Source organism: Accipiter gentilis, chromosome Z (assembly GCF_929443795.1).
Source record: "Accipiter gentilis chromosome Z, bAccGen1.1, whole genome shotgun sequence".
NCBI classification, from domain to species: domain Eukaryota; kingdom Metazoa; phylum Chordata; class Aves; order Accipitriformes; family Accipitridae; genus Astur; species Astur gentilis.
The window spans coordinates 45118368-45132734 of record NC_064919.1 but is presented as its reverse complement, the minus strand read 5'-3'; positions in this window follow the sequence as shown (position 1 = coordinate 45132734).

Sequence of the window (14367 nt, the reverse complement as noted above, 5' to 3'; positions counted from 1 at the left end):
CTTCCTTCACCTTGATTGTGAAGAAGTAGCAATAATTATAATGCGCCTGCCCATATAGCAAGGTTCAGAAGTGCTGAGAATCGTGGGAGGCACATGTCTGTTCTAATAGGAGCAGATGTGTGAGAATCAGTAGATGTGTTCTTTTTTCTAGCATTATGCCTCAATTCAGGAATTTTTAATGTCAGCACCTGTCCTGTTACAATGCAGGTAAAATTAAAGAATTATGAGTGTATCTGGTTAAAAAGACTTACCCTCCAGGTTTATTTAGAAGAGTTTTACAGAACTGCAGTTATACAGTGACACAAAAAACTCCAGGGTAGTCTACACTTATTCTGAATCCAGTCTTCAAGTGCAAGTACTGTTTCTTTTGAAAACCTGTGTTTAGCCCTTGTCAACATCTTTCTACAAAGGTTAAAGTTTGTGGAATGTTTTTGGGTTTTGGTCTTTGTTGTTTGTTTGTTTTTCATTAGTATTTAAGTACTCTTAGTTTACCAGTGACATAATCTGATCTAATTTGGTATAGAAACAGTATGTGTGATTACTGCTTCCTCTTGGTCAAATCAGAAATTGTACCTTTCAGCAGCTGTCTCCTATCAGAGTAAATACAAAATTATAAACTTTATTTAATTTGGGCAATAGTTGTGTTTTTCAGTAGTGTCTTTGATACAGTGTTTAAAAAATCTCAGCAATGAGGCAAACTGTAAAAATTTAGACTAATTGATCATAGAAATACTTAAAAAACCCCAAACCCTCTAACATCCAAACATCATGTTATTGACTCATCTTGAGCCACACTTGTGTGCATACTGTAGTTTTGTATAAGCCTGCCCAACAGTGCCTGAAAACAAACAGAGCTGCTGTCAATCTTACTGATTTTTGGCTGAGAAGAAAGTAAAAATTCAAAAAAGCTATGGAGAGTGGTCCAAAATCTAGAATGGAGTCTGATTTGTGTATTCTAGTAGGAGCTAAACAATAACTAATTATTAGATTTTGTAGCCCTTTGTCTTTTCTTGTTCCTGTGATATTGTTCATATGTGCCATGAAATCTGTCTTTGCTCATTGCCATGCAAACACACCCTCTTGGCTTAGGGACACACAGCATTTGAGCAGGCTCTGAAAAAAATGAGAAAAGTGTGTAATTTGAACACAACAACTCTGCTACCTTTCATTTATGGAGATTATTCCTCATGGAGAGCCTCCTGTTTAGGTAAGAATCCAGACAGAAACAAGCAGAACAAAGGGAACTAGGGTAAGAACGCAATTAGCTATAATTTACTGGCAGCTAGTGCAATATTAGCTCCTAATCTTTGGGTTTTTTTCAGTGTATGATCCAAGTGGTAGCTAGAGAGCCACATGTGGTACCCAAGATGCTTCCACCTGGCCTGCTGCTGTTCCAGGAAATGGAGCTTAACACCTCTCACCATGGCTATGTGCCATGTTGCACAGTGCTGTTGCTACCACTGCATCAGCTAGGCAGAATGAAAGAAGGGCCACGCTGATGGGAGGAATATTTCCTTCTGCATGTCTATACACTTCAGCACAGAGGAGCTCCAGATAGCCTCTGAGGGAGAAAACCCCTATTGGATCTTCCTGTTGTCCTGATAGATCCTGATCAAGTATGTATGGAATCAACCAATTCTTTGTTTCTCTAAGAATAAACATGCCTAGACTCCTATTTTATCCAGGATCTTTACATCAATGCTATTGCATCTGAGAAAATTATTTAAAAATAGACCTGTGTTACAAAAGTGAAGCTCTTACAGTATGTTAAATGATGCTACAGTAATGTCATGTAATATTGAACTCAGAATTTATGTCAGACAATCTTTGAGGGAGTCAGAAGCAATTAAAGGTATACTTAAAATACACCTGTGGATCTCTTGTCAAGCATAGTGCCTCTGTCCTGACATAAGTGCTAGTAGTTCTGACTCTTACAGCAACCATCACAGACAGATAAAAAACTGGTTTGGAGTAGGGAATTCAGTCATCAATAGTTTAAAGCTCAAAACAGAATTAATCCTTCTTGAAAGGGCTAGCTTCCCTCAGATGGATTTTGCCACGTCTGCTGAGGACATGAAGAGTCCCATACTCTACAACTGCCTATACACTTGTATCTAGACATCGTAACTTTTATTGAAGTCCTGCTGACTTGCCAATTTCTCTTGCTTTTGATGATTACAACCTTCTGGTCCTGACCTGAAGTAACCAGCACCTGAAGGTAGTGGTATTTTGGAAAACAGAGGTCTGAGTGACCTCAACATGGTCCCTTGTGCTCTAACAGCAAAATAGTTTGTGCTGGGTGCTTCACAGAAGGGGTGAAGTGACCTCAATTCATGTCTAATTGCAATAGGTATGTTTCTGCCTGTTTGTTTCTTGCTCTTTTAGGCATTTAAATTTAGTTTTATAGAACTTGTATCATATTTGAATGCCAACCTGTACTCTTTAAATCTAAAGGTATTCTGCCTAGTTCTGCATTTGTATCTGTACAATAAAGCAAGCCGTTGATGACAGAAGTGTTTGCAAGAGGTTCTAATGCTTTTTGCTCACAAAATGCATGTGAGTAGAGGGTAGAGGTGCTAAACTTGTAATGTGTTGTGAGCTGTGAGGTCAATGGGAACTAAAACCTCTCTGTCACTACATAATCATTTGAAAAACTTCCTGCTGAAACACATCCACTCAAAAAAAAAGTCAAGAAGACAGCTACAAACTGCATGAAAATAGACAGACCCAAGGAGATGCACATGTATGTGTTTTTAAGAGATTATGTTTTTTAAAAAAAATGCACTTTCTGCCAGCATTGTACTGTATTTACGCAGAACCTATTCAGGCACATGTGTTTTCAAAGAAGTTGCAATTTCCTGTCAGATTTTTTATGAATCCTTTCTAACAGCTGTAGACGGAAATCCATCTATTTCTGCAATGAATGACCTTCAGTGTTTGGATCCCAGAGAGTAAACAAACATTTACTCTACAGAGGAAGCCCTGCTGTGAATATAACATTAACGTTACTGTGCATTACACTCCCAACTTGGTTTAGTAGAAACTAGTCCTATTTCTGCACAGCAATTATAACTTCTTGAAAACCAAAGCATTTTCCTTAGTAAGCCAATCCTGCTAATACTTCAATATTAAAGAATGATACTGTCAATAGTGAAGATTACATTAGGTAGAGGTTGATAAGGTATGACTTTTGGTTTTATGTACAAGTTTTGTTTAGACAGTGTTTTACCTTTCAAAGCATTACTTTCCATAAATTCCCTATGTCTTAGCTGCGTAAGTGATATTTTTAAACATAGCTCTTACACTGGAGTGTACATTAAATATTTGTTCAGCTGATTAAAACAGTTCTACATTTATTTAATGTTTGAACAGTAAACAGTTTGTTGAAGACTGAAATTCTTCTTACACATACACATGCACACACTCAGGTCTCATTAGAAAGGCGTCTGTTGTGAGTGTACTTTACCTAGGTAATACTTGGCATTACAGACCCTCAGATAAACCTTCTTTTTATAAGTGATTCAACCCCAATACTTACTGTTAGTAGATGGCACTGGCAATAGCAAGCATCAGAGGTGATAGGAGGGCCTTTGGGAAGGATAACACAGAACTTGTTTCACATCAGTGGAAACACTGAGCATGTAAAGGGAAAGAGTCTTACGTCTTCATAACATTTCAGATATAGTTCAGCTCTAACAGCCATGTCCTTTGCACTGTACCCTTAGCACAGTGTTCAAACAAGAAAGAAACTGAAACCCCATCTCATTATTTGGAGGAATACTAAGTCTGGGCTTGATACTGGTTGTACACAGAGATTAACAATTTTGGAGCAAAATGTTTCCTCTCACAGACCTTTGCTAAAGTGATGAAGGAAAACAGAAGAAGATTTTCTGTATTGTTTGTTTTATCCAGAAAAGTTTAAACTGCAGTTTCAGTCTGAAAAAATAGCATTATAAAAAGCTTTCTATAAGGCACAGCATGTGCTTTGAAATGCTTTCTGAACCAAGTATTTGCAGCAAGCAAATACATAATAGACTACATTTTCCTTCCTGCATCTAGCTTGTGCAGCCACCTCAACCTTGGTGACCAAGAAGGGTTCTTGCATCTTATTCATCACTAGAAGTAATAAAAATTCTGCAGGTTATAGTAGATCCAGTCCTTGAGTTCTCTGTCATTAACACTCATCTAGCTGCACAGCTTTTGGTGGGTTGCATAGTTGTAAGTGACTGGAACAAGGTTCATAATTTCCTGGTGCCACACAAAGCACTGGCATTCCTTTTGCTTGAATGCAAACCAATTTTCTCACTACTGGCTGTATTAGTTCTCTGTTGGTTGATCTAACAACAGGAGTGAAAAGCAGTAAAACTTCACTTATGTCACTTAAATTAGCAAGTTATGACTTCAACAGCATAAGTAATGCTCTGCATATGTAAATACATATCATTGTTCAGACATGCAAGGGAGGGGCTTTAATCTTGCATTGCGGGTTTCATTTGGGGAGTTTAGAGCACTTTAGTTAATTCTTATTTGCCTGAGAATGAGGTAACCATTGTTACCTGCATTTTTTGGAAGTAAGAAACACAGAACAGGAGGGAAAAAATACGACTTGGACAATATCTCCAGGTTGCTTACTGTTAGTCACACGTGGATGAGTGAAGAAAACTAAGACATACCTGCAGAGCAAAGAACATTACTTTAGCAGTTAAAAGTAGAACAACATATTGCTTCTGCTTTCCAGTCCACTGGAGAAGAAAAATATATTCCTTCATTCCCTACCCCAAAATTAATGTAAAAGTTGGACATGACCTCCTTTTAAATCAGTTAATTCTTTATCATTGATTTGCTTCAAAAGACGGCTACATGTTAGTCCAGTATTGACATGTCTATTAGGTTAACAGTTCCATAATTCTAAAAATTATAGAGTAGACAATACTTTATTCGAGATCTTAGCCCTTTGAAGGTTTTTTTCTGTTTTACTTGGAAACCTAAAGAGCTAGAGGATGTATGAAGCACAAGAAAATGGCTAACACACCAAAATACAATGGTTAGTTCATGCATTTATGCTCTTGATAACATGCATTGTGTGTCCTGTTCTGTGTGCATTCAAAACAGATGTTGAGAATGAAAGGAAGCTATCAGCAAATCAAGTGTTTAGGCTATAGGATACTTAGTTTTCAAGTAAGGTACGGAACTCCATTTCCTATGTCTAAGCACACATCTATCTACGAAGATCAAAGTATCTGCCCATAAGAGATCACAGGGTAAAGATGTGACTGAAAACAAGGAAAAATATATTTTCTATTACAAGGTGGAAAGCCAAGACATGGATTTTCAAATTGTGTCCACAGGTTCACAAGGAATATGTGATGGAGGTGGATGACCAGTCAATGTTTCCTGATACACAGGCCTTTTCCTGGTATATAGGATATATCTTATATATATATATATATATTACATGATATCTTATATAAACCAAGTTTTTTCCCTGGCACAATTTATAAGCAAGCTTTCAGAATTTCTGAGTTTTCTCAGCCAGCTTCAGGTTGCTTTGTGTGAGCTCGAAGTCCAGCAACAGCCTTTTTTTTAGACTTGTGGGGCTACCAGTGGCTTATGATCTCCCTAATGCAGTCATCTGAGAAATGTAGTAACTTTCCACAAATTACAACAAATTGTAGCATGCACTGGGTTTGGTTAAAACACTAAGCAGTGACAATATTGTTCTAGTGGGTCTTTAAAAAAATTCTTCTAATGTATGTGCCAAATTGAGAGGGATACTGCATTGGGGTGTACTTTAGTAATTGAACATTGTGAGATACAACATTTTTTAAGCTAAAAAAGTACAGAAGCAATTACTCTAGGATCCATGCATGCTACCTGACATCTTACTAGTAGGTCTTATCATAGGAAAGTTTTAGGGAGCTTACTGAACTGTTCTCTAAATTCTCTGAGTTAGTTCATGACAGTCTGTTGAAAAAGGGAAAAAGTTAGTCGTTTTCATAGGTTATTCTGGCATACCAAGTTGCATCAGGTAATAAAAAGGGCTATTCAGGAGATAAACTGTGAAAGGATAGGTGAGAGGTGTCCTTAAGGAACGACACGAATAATGCTTAAAAAATGTGAATAAAACCAAAGCTGATCAAAGAGATGCTTTCTGAAATAAGCCCAGCTACCTAAATTGTACTGAGCACTTGTCAATAAACTGCACTATGTGACTGGTGTCATGGTACAGTTGGTAGCAATTTCAGCTTCTTAGCAATGCTGAGTCTAAGTTATAAGCTAACAGGTGAATTGACACAGTTTTCTCTTTTTCAGTCAGTTGGCACAATCACAGAATAATTTAGGTTGGATGGGACCTCCAGGTGTCATCTAGTCCAACATCTCACTTGAAGCAGGTCCAGTTAGAGCAGGTTGCTCATGGTTGTGTTCAGATGAGCTTTGACCATCTCCATGGATGGAGATTCTACAACTTCTTTGGGCACATGGTCCAGTGACTGTTGTCATGCTCCAAAAATTTTGCTTATATGAAAAATTACTGCTTTCCTACTTCTGGCTACTGGCTTTTATTTTGTGACTATTCACCTTCCATTAACAATCAGATTGTGCTCTGATTAGGTAGTTACAGAAAGCAATTAGATGCCTTCTAAGCCTTTTCTTCCAAAGGCTGAATAAAATTCCACTCTCTGAGGCTGTCCTCTTGTTTCAACCACCTAATCCCCTTGGTAACTAGACATGTTTCTGAATGTCCATGCCTGCCTTGAACTGGGGAGCCCATAATTGAGCACAGTGCTCAGATGTAGTCTCACAAGTACTGAGGAGAGGGGAATACTCACTTCCACTGACAAGCTGGCTACGTCTTGCTAACACAGCCCACTTTGCTTTCCCTGGGCCTGTAACTTGCTTCTTCTGAACTACCATACATAGCTGTAGTAAAAAATCCTAGATCTTTCCCTGACACATGCTGGAAGGAATACAGTTCTGAAAGCTGCCTGAAGCAAGGCAGTGGCTGATACTTTAGCAGGTGTGTGCTGGTACCATGAGGTTCTATCTCTCTGCTGCTGTTTTTGATATGATGTTTAAAACAAAGTTTTGCTTTTCATGAAGTTAGTATTTATTCCTTACCTTCTCCAAGAACTCCTGAAGATAAAAGCAGGGCCTTCCTGGGGTAATTGGTTGCCTGGATTTCTTTAACAAGTCATTTTTGATGTCGTAGAGTTTTCAATTTCAAAAGTGAATTCCCTGCTAGAGGTTGCATTTAATCCTTTTATGAACTATTCTGTCAGGAAAAGCAGATATTCTCAGATACATGTCGGTCTGATTCTCATTCTTCAAAGCCTCAGCCCAGATTCTGGTTAGTCTTGTCTCCAAGAATCATGGAAGAAAGTAGTTCTGTAATGTATAGGTGTGATTCTGGCAGGGAAAATGACAAATAACAAGAGAATGAGTGAAGGTAAGCACTGACATAAAGTTGTGGTGCCATTCATAGAATTACTCATATGAAGAATTTGGTAAATTTAAAATATTTGTGCACTAGATTGTTTTCCTAGATTTAGAGTATATGCAGCCAGTGTTTTAGAATTTTGAAAGGCTAGACAAAAGCTTTGACTTTGGAGCTAAGATATCTATCTATCTATCTCCAACTATCATCACCTTAAATTACCTCTTTGCTTTCTGAATGGACAAGCTAACAATGTAATGTGTGCAACATCTCATATTTTTGGAAGAACACTGTAAAAATCGCTTGCCTGTGGTTTACAGGTAGACAAAATTCATTTGCATCAGTTCATGAGAAAATTTAGCTCCAAGAAACAGATCTTGAATAGCAGTTCTTAATACATTTTTAACATCTCTAGATAAAACATACTGCCCCCTTTTCAATAGCCAAAATACGGGCTTTTAACCATAGCATTGCTGTCAGGCATTGGAATCATGCTTGGGTAAAAATAAGATTAAGCTGTGTGCACTTATGTTCCTTCTGCCCACAAAACAAACAAAAAATCCCACCAAAAATGAAACAAAAATATGCACACACACCCCCTCCCCAAATAAAATCTGAAGTTGGAATATATTTGGTTTCATCTTATATATCAGCATATATGTAGTTGCTTCATTAATCTAGTTCAGCTTTGTGAAAGCCTTTAAGTGAGAAAATCTATTAATATATTTGAAATGCCAACTATAGGAATAATTCACCAGCTGTTTAATAAAATTGAAAAAGAGGGGTTGAACATTATCTTCCACTTGCTCCTTCAGTTCAGTAAAATTAGTGGAGGACATACCTTGCCAGTCTCACTGCAGGCATCCTGATTTCTGCTTCATTCAGTATAGGCCTAAGGGCAAGCCAATGTTTGCTGCAATTTTCTACAATAATAGCAAGACAATTTAGCAGTAATGGATAAGTAGGGAGAAAATTAAGCAGTTTTCTGAGATATAGAAATGAAGCCAGAAAATATTTGGCCTCATGTTAGGCTTCAAATTCATAGTCAATTCATTAGTGTAATTTAGTCCTTGCATAGGGCTTTGAGTGATAAATTTTACTGATACATTTGAAATGCCAGCTGTAAGAATAATTCACAGATTGGTGAGTAAAATTAAAAGATGGGGTAGAATAAATCCTTCATTTTCATCTGGCACACGAAGATTTATAAAGGCCCTTGCAAAAATGAGTCTGCTTATGGTAAACGGATAATATTAAAGAAAAACACTATAATATTGCACTTACATTTGTGAACCAAATGTTTTGTTGGGTCAGATTATTTACTGAGCCTTAATTTTACTTTTGACTAGCTTGTTTGGGGATGACTTGTAGGCCAATCTCTGGTTTCTGCCAGATGTAGAACCCACTTGGAAAACTGGCAATATGGTAGCATCCTCACTGGCTCAAACGTAATGGTTTGAATTCAGTCTTAAATAATTGGTTTTGAACTGGTATATATCTTACATTTTAAGCAAAGCACAGTCTCAAAAAAATCCAGTTCAACTGATCAAACCAGCAGTACAATACTAAACCACCAAATACAAGCTCTTTAGTTCACTGAACTAAAGCTTAAAGGCTACTCAGGTGAAGTAGCTCACTTAAAATTTTTATAAATCCTATACACAGCAATCATAACAAACTAAGGAAATCTTAGTTGCTCAGAAAGCCAGCTTAAACCAATTGTATTTAGGTATGAGAATATTACCTCTTTAATGAGGGTTTTACGAATATAGGAAGCTTTGTTGCAGCCTCATACCTACTTTGATTCTCAGACTGAAGTCATATATCCGTGCCAGAGTCCTACAGAAATAACAAAATTGATCAAGTTGTCATGATTTATGCTTTATTGCTTAGAAGCATATTTTGGCTCAACTTGTGTAAAATACTTGGATTCTGTGGTACAAAATGTGGTAGTGGGATTTGCATTCTTGAGTGCTTTGGTGTGGGAGATACAAGGCATTTGGAAGCCAGGCTACCACAGAAGTATATGCAATATTACACATAAGAGGCTGGGAATTGAGTAAAGAGACTCTTCTTCACTAATGTTTCTCAAAAGCAATCCCTGACAGAAGTAGAAGTCAGCAGATTGCAGAAAAACCCCAACAAACAGGAGGATAAAGTAGCTAAAACTTTAATCAAAGCTAACATTCTCTTGAGATATCTTGAAAGAGAAACACGCAGAATTTCTCTTTGTATCTGTAAGAAGGGGATACCATAGAAAAGAGAGATGATCTGAAAGTTGCTTTTTCTCACAATCTTATGTCCTGACATGCTCAATGAACTAAAACTTGACTAGTCAAAAAAACCCCAGAACTATGAGATCATTAGCAGAATCTGAGCAATGCAGCACTTCCTGTAACAATTAAATGTATGAGAAGATGGTTTGTACTTGAATTCAGAAATTATAGAAGGGGTTTTGATTGGCTTAAGCAGTCTGACCCCAGTTTGGGAGAAGCTGAGTTCACATCCCTCTAATGGTTTGGTCTCTGACTAGGCACAAAAAACTCCAGGAGGGACTGTTAGAACAGTCAGAGTCAGACCTTTGAATTTTCTAGTCATCCTGTGAGTCAGCCCAGACAGATTAACTGTGTGGGATGTGTATTGCTGGAAACCTGCAGATTCAGGAGGTCCAAGGCAATAAAACAATTGGATCTCAAAGTCAAGATAAAACTGACTGAAGTGTTCTGCGATAATCACTGGAAGTCAAGACAGTCCTGGGAATATGGAGGAAGATTGTGGAATAGATTGTATTACTACTAGCATTCTTCAGTGCTAAGGAAGTCAGTCTTACAAAAAGAGAATGACAGTGCTCAGATGAATTGTTCTTCCTAGCAATGAGCTTCTTTGAAGAAGAAAATGATGGTGAAAGGTAACTAGAACAAGTTACTTTTGCCAGAATAATGTTTCTTTTAAAAGTAAAGCCACAGATAACTAAAAGGCAAGAAACCTAGGGCTTACTATAATGAGATTATTTTAACAAAAAGGAAAAATTAAAAGTTGAAGAGCACCTGGGAAAGATGTAATATGATTGGGGAAAATAGTACCTGTTGCTGAGTTAGAAAGATGTAAGCATTTGTCTCACAGGGCAATGATGCAAGTGGCTGAGTATATCTTGTAGGGGTTACAGAGATTTCAGCACTGCTGTACTCAATAGAGATGAGAACCAGACTAAGTCACAGACTGCTGGCATGGTTATTGCCACTCTTAGTGCTCAACAAAAACAGCTATATAAACCAGGCAATCTTTTGAAAAGCAGTTTATCATTGGCTAAACAACACTTTTGCTTGTGCTTGGAACAAAGATAACTGAATATGTAAAACAGTAGACTTGTTCCCCCTCAGAAAGGTGCTCTTATTTTGGAAGCTGTTGTTAATGCTAAATGTTTTTATATGCTGACTACCTTGCTGTGATTGAGGAGGGTGCATTAACAAAGTGAGGTAAATAAGTGACCACTTTTACCACCTCATTAGGAAGGCACTGTGGGGCTTGGTTTTTTGGTTGTTTTTGTTTGTTTATTTGTTTTGGTTTGGTTTGGTTGGTTGGTTGGTTTGGTTTTTTTGGGGTTTTTTTGGTGGTTTTTTTTTTAAGGGTCTTAACACTAGAAATTTTACTAGTATTGGAGTAACTGTTGTGAGTCTTGGAGCATCATTTATGTAGATGATGCTTTTATTTGGGGAAAAATGGTGGAGATGATCTAGATAGAAAGACTTGCTAGCCTATAGCTAAAAATCCTCCACACTTCCTGTGCATGTATACATCAAGGCTGGCAACATAAGCATAGCCTAGCACATAAATCTCTAGGTTAAAACTAACTGAATAAAATGAGTTCTGTGCACATATATATAGGTGTTAAAAAGGAGTCATAAACCAGAAAACCATGCATACAGAGAAAACGTGGTAGAAATGACTGACAAGAAGTATTAGTGATGTCTCAAGTAAGTGTCCAGTAGTGTCATGAACCCATTCCTGATGGAGGGATATTGGGGAGGAGAAGGCAGCATTTCCACAGGTCCTGGGTGGGAGGCAGAATATGTGAGTGGGCATACAGGCAATCTTTGCCTGAGGCTGTCTCTGACAAGAACAGGAAGAGTTAATGCCCTGTCAAAAGGAGAGGCCTTGTGACTTCACATGGCAGCAGCAGTGCTGCTATCTCATGAAAAACTTGGGAATTCAAGTAATGTTGAAAGGCACATGGGAATTAATTGAATATTGTTCACAAACTTAGCTTCTTGGTAAGATATAAATACCTGACATATTTTAGAATTGCTTTTTAAGTGTTGTGATTAATTTTAGTCTGATACAAAGAAGTCGTAGCATTAAGCTTCCACAGTTTTGATTCCCAGACTGGGAATGTGTGTGGGGGTGCAGCTCGGAGGCACTTTACTCCATTTCAGTAACAGCTGCACCACGATGGGCACATATGTACTAGCTTGGACTATTACACAGAATATTGGAGACCAAAGCAAGTCTAGTTTTACCTCCCCCTCTCCCCAGGCCTACTCCCCCAAGTCTTTAGGATTTATGCATAACAAATACAACTGTGATTTTTTAAATTTTTTTTTTTTTTAAGTCTTTTGTGAGAAGACCTGCCTAACTAAATGGCAGAGAGCTAAATCCACACTGGGAGGACAAAATGCAGTACTGTCCTGTGGGGAACTGAACCTTCAGTTTGAGGCAATCAAAATCTTGAGCCTCAATTGCTAGGTATTTCCCTGTAGTGCAAATCATGAAGAGAGGAAAAAAAGGTAGGAGGTAGACACAGGCCGAAGATAGACAGAATGACGCATGTGAGCTCTAAGAATAGGGAATTGATGTGCTTATGCTTACACTTGTGATAATGGTATGTATGAAGCAAATAGATAAAGCTGTCTCTTTAGACAATGCTGCCAAACAAGCCTGGCTGAATCACCCCAGCAGGGCTGAAAATTCAGCTTGCCTCCCTCCCATTATTCTTCTGTCTTTCAGCCTGATGCGCGCTGGAGTGGCATGCTAGAAATGGCTCTCCTTGTCTGACTCTGCTGCTCCTCCTCTGCTTGCCTCCTCTTCTGCCCATTGTGCAGCCCTGCCAGATGGCATGCCTCCTCCTCCTCCTCCTCCTCCTGCTCTTCCTCCTCCTCCTCCTGCTCTTCCTCCACCTGTTGCCACCTGACACAGATGTTGGCTGTGCCATGCTGGGGGAGGTGGTGCTTGGGCTTCTCCTGCCTTTCTGCCTCCTCTTGCTGCTGGAGCTGTTCCAGGCAGCTGCCTCCTTTTTGAACAATTGTCCTCCCCATAGGGGCGCCTTCTGAGTGCCTGAGGTCGGTGCTTGCGGTGTGGTAGGCAGACACACTGCAGAGAGGTGCAGTAGAGCAAGAGAAAGTTCAGGTGCTTATTTTACTTTTCACCAGATAGCAAGGGTCTGGTAGATATGAAGTGGTATTTCAGGCAAAGGGACATTTTGCATAGCGGCATCAGTATGAACATATACAGCAGGTCATAATCCATAGTAATAAAGAGGCAACTGAACTATTGGAATCAAATTAACAATTGAAAAAAACATTATTAGATGTTTAACTACATGTGTTCGTGTCTAAATTTACTGTGGATGAATCTTTAACTAATACTTCTTCATATTAAAAATGCTGACGGTTTCATAATTGTCACACAGTAGACGTAAATAACTCCAAGTGTCAGAATCTTCTTAGGAAATTAATACTAAAATTACAAAAAACAGGGAATTGATTTGGGGATCTTTAAATGTGCCTGGAGGTTACTTCACTGTTTAATCATTCCTGCCTTCTTTCACTTTATGACTTATTCCATGAATGTATCTATAGTTATACTGCATGAGAGAACTTTTTCTCTTACTGCACTTTTTTCCTAAATTTTTTTAAAGGACAAAAGAATAAATAATTCTTTCAAAGCTAGAAAGAAGATTTTGACAACACAGTGTCATCTGCAAAAGGATCACTTTTTGTCTGTATATTTGGACCTGATTTAAATTTTGGTCTTTTCACATTCATGTTCTATGTAGGAACATTTCTTGCCTTTTCTATGAATAGCTTATTTGCTAAATCATGATTTTACTGTATTATACAGACTACCCTAGTTAGATTCTGCACATTTCCAAAGCCAAAACCTTAATGTTTTATATAAAAAATTGTATTGGTTTTGTGTGGCAAGGTTTTGGTAGCGGGGGGTGGTTACAGGGGTGGCTTCTGTAAGAAGCTGCTGGAAGTTTCCCCTGTGTTCGAGAGAGCCCATACCAGCCGGCTCTAAAACAGACCCGCCGCTGGCCAAGGCTGAGCCAATCAGTGATAGTGGTAACGCCTCTGTGATAACATTTTTAAGAAGGAAAAAAAAGTTGGGACAGGGACAAACAGCCACCGGAGAGAGGAGTGAGAACATGTAAGAGAAACAACCCTGCGGACACCAAGGTCAGTGAAGAAGGAGGGGAGGAGATGCTCCAGGTGCCAGAGCAGAGATTCCCCTGCAGCCCGTGGGGAAGACCCTGGTGAGGCAGGCTGTCCTCCTGCAGCCCAGGGAGGTCCACGGTGGAGCAGATATCCACCTGCAGCCCGGGGAGGTCCCCACGCCGGAGCAGGTGGGTTCCCGAAGGAGGCTGTGACCCCATGGGAACCCCGCGCTGGAGCAGGCTCCTGGCAGGACCTGCGGATCTGTGGAGAGAGGAGCCCATGGAGCAGGTTTTCTGGTAGGACTTGTGACCCCATGGGGGACTGCACACCATGGAAAGGACCCATGCTGGAGCAGTTTGTGAAGAACTGCAGCCCGTGGGAATGGCCCACGTTGGAGAAGTTCGTGGAGGACTGTCTCCCGTGGGAGGGACCCCACACTGGAGCAGGGGAAGAGTGTGATAAGCCCTTGCCCTGAGGAGGTGAAGCGGCAGAAAATAA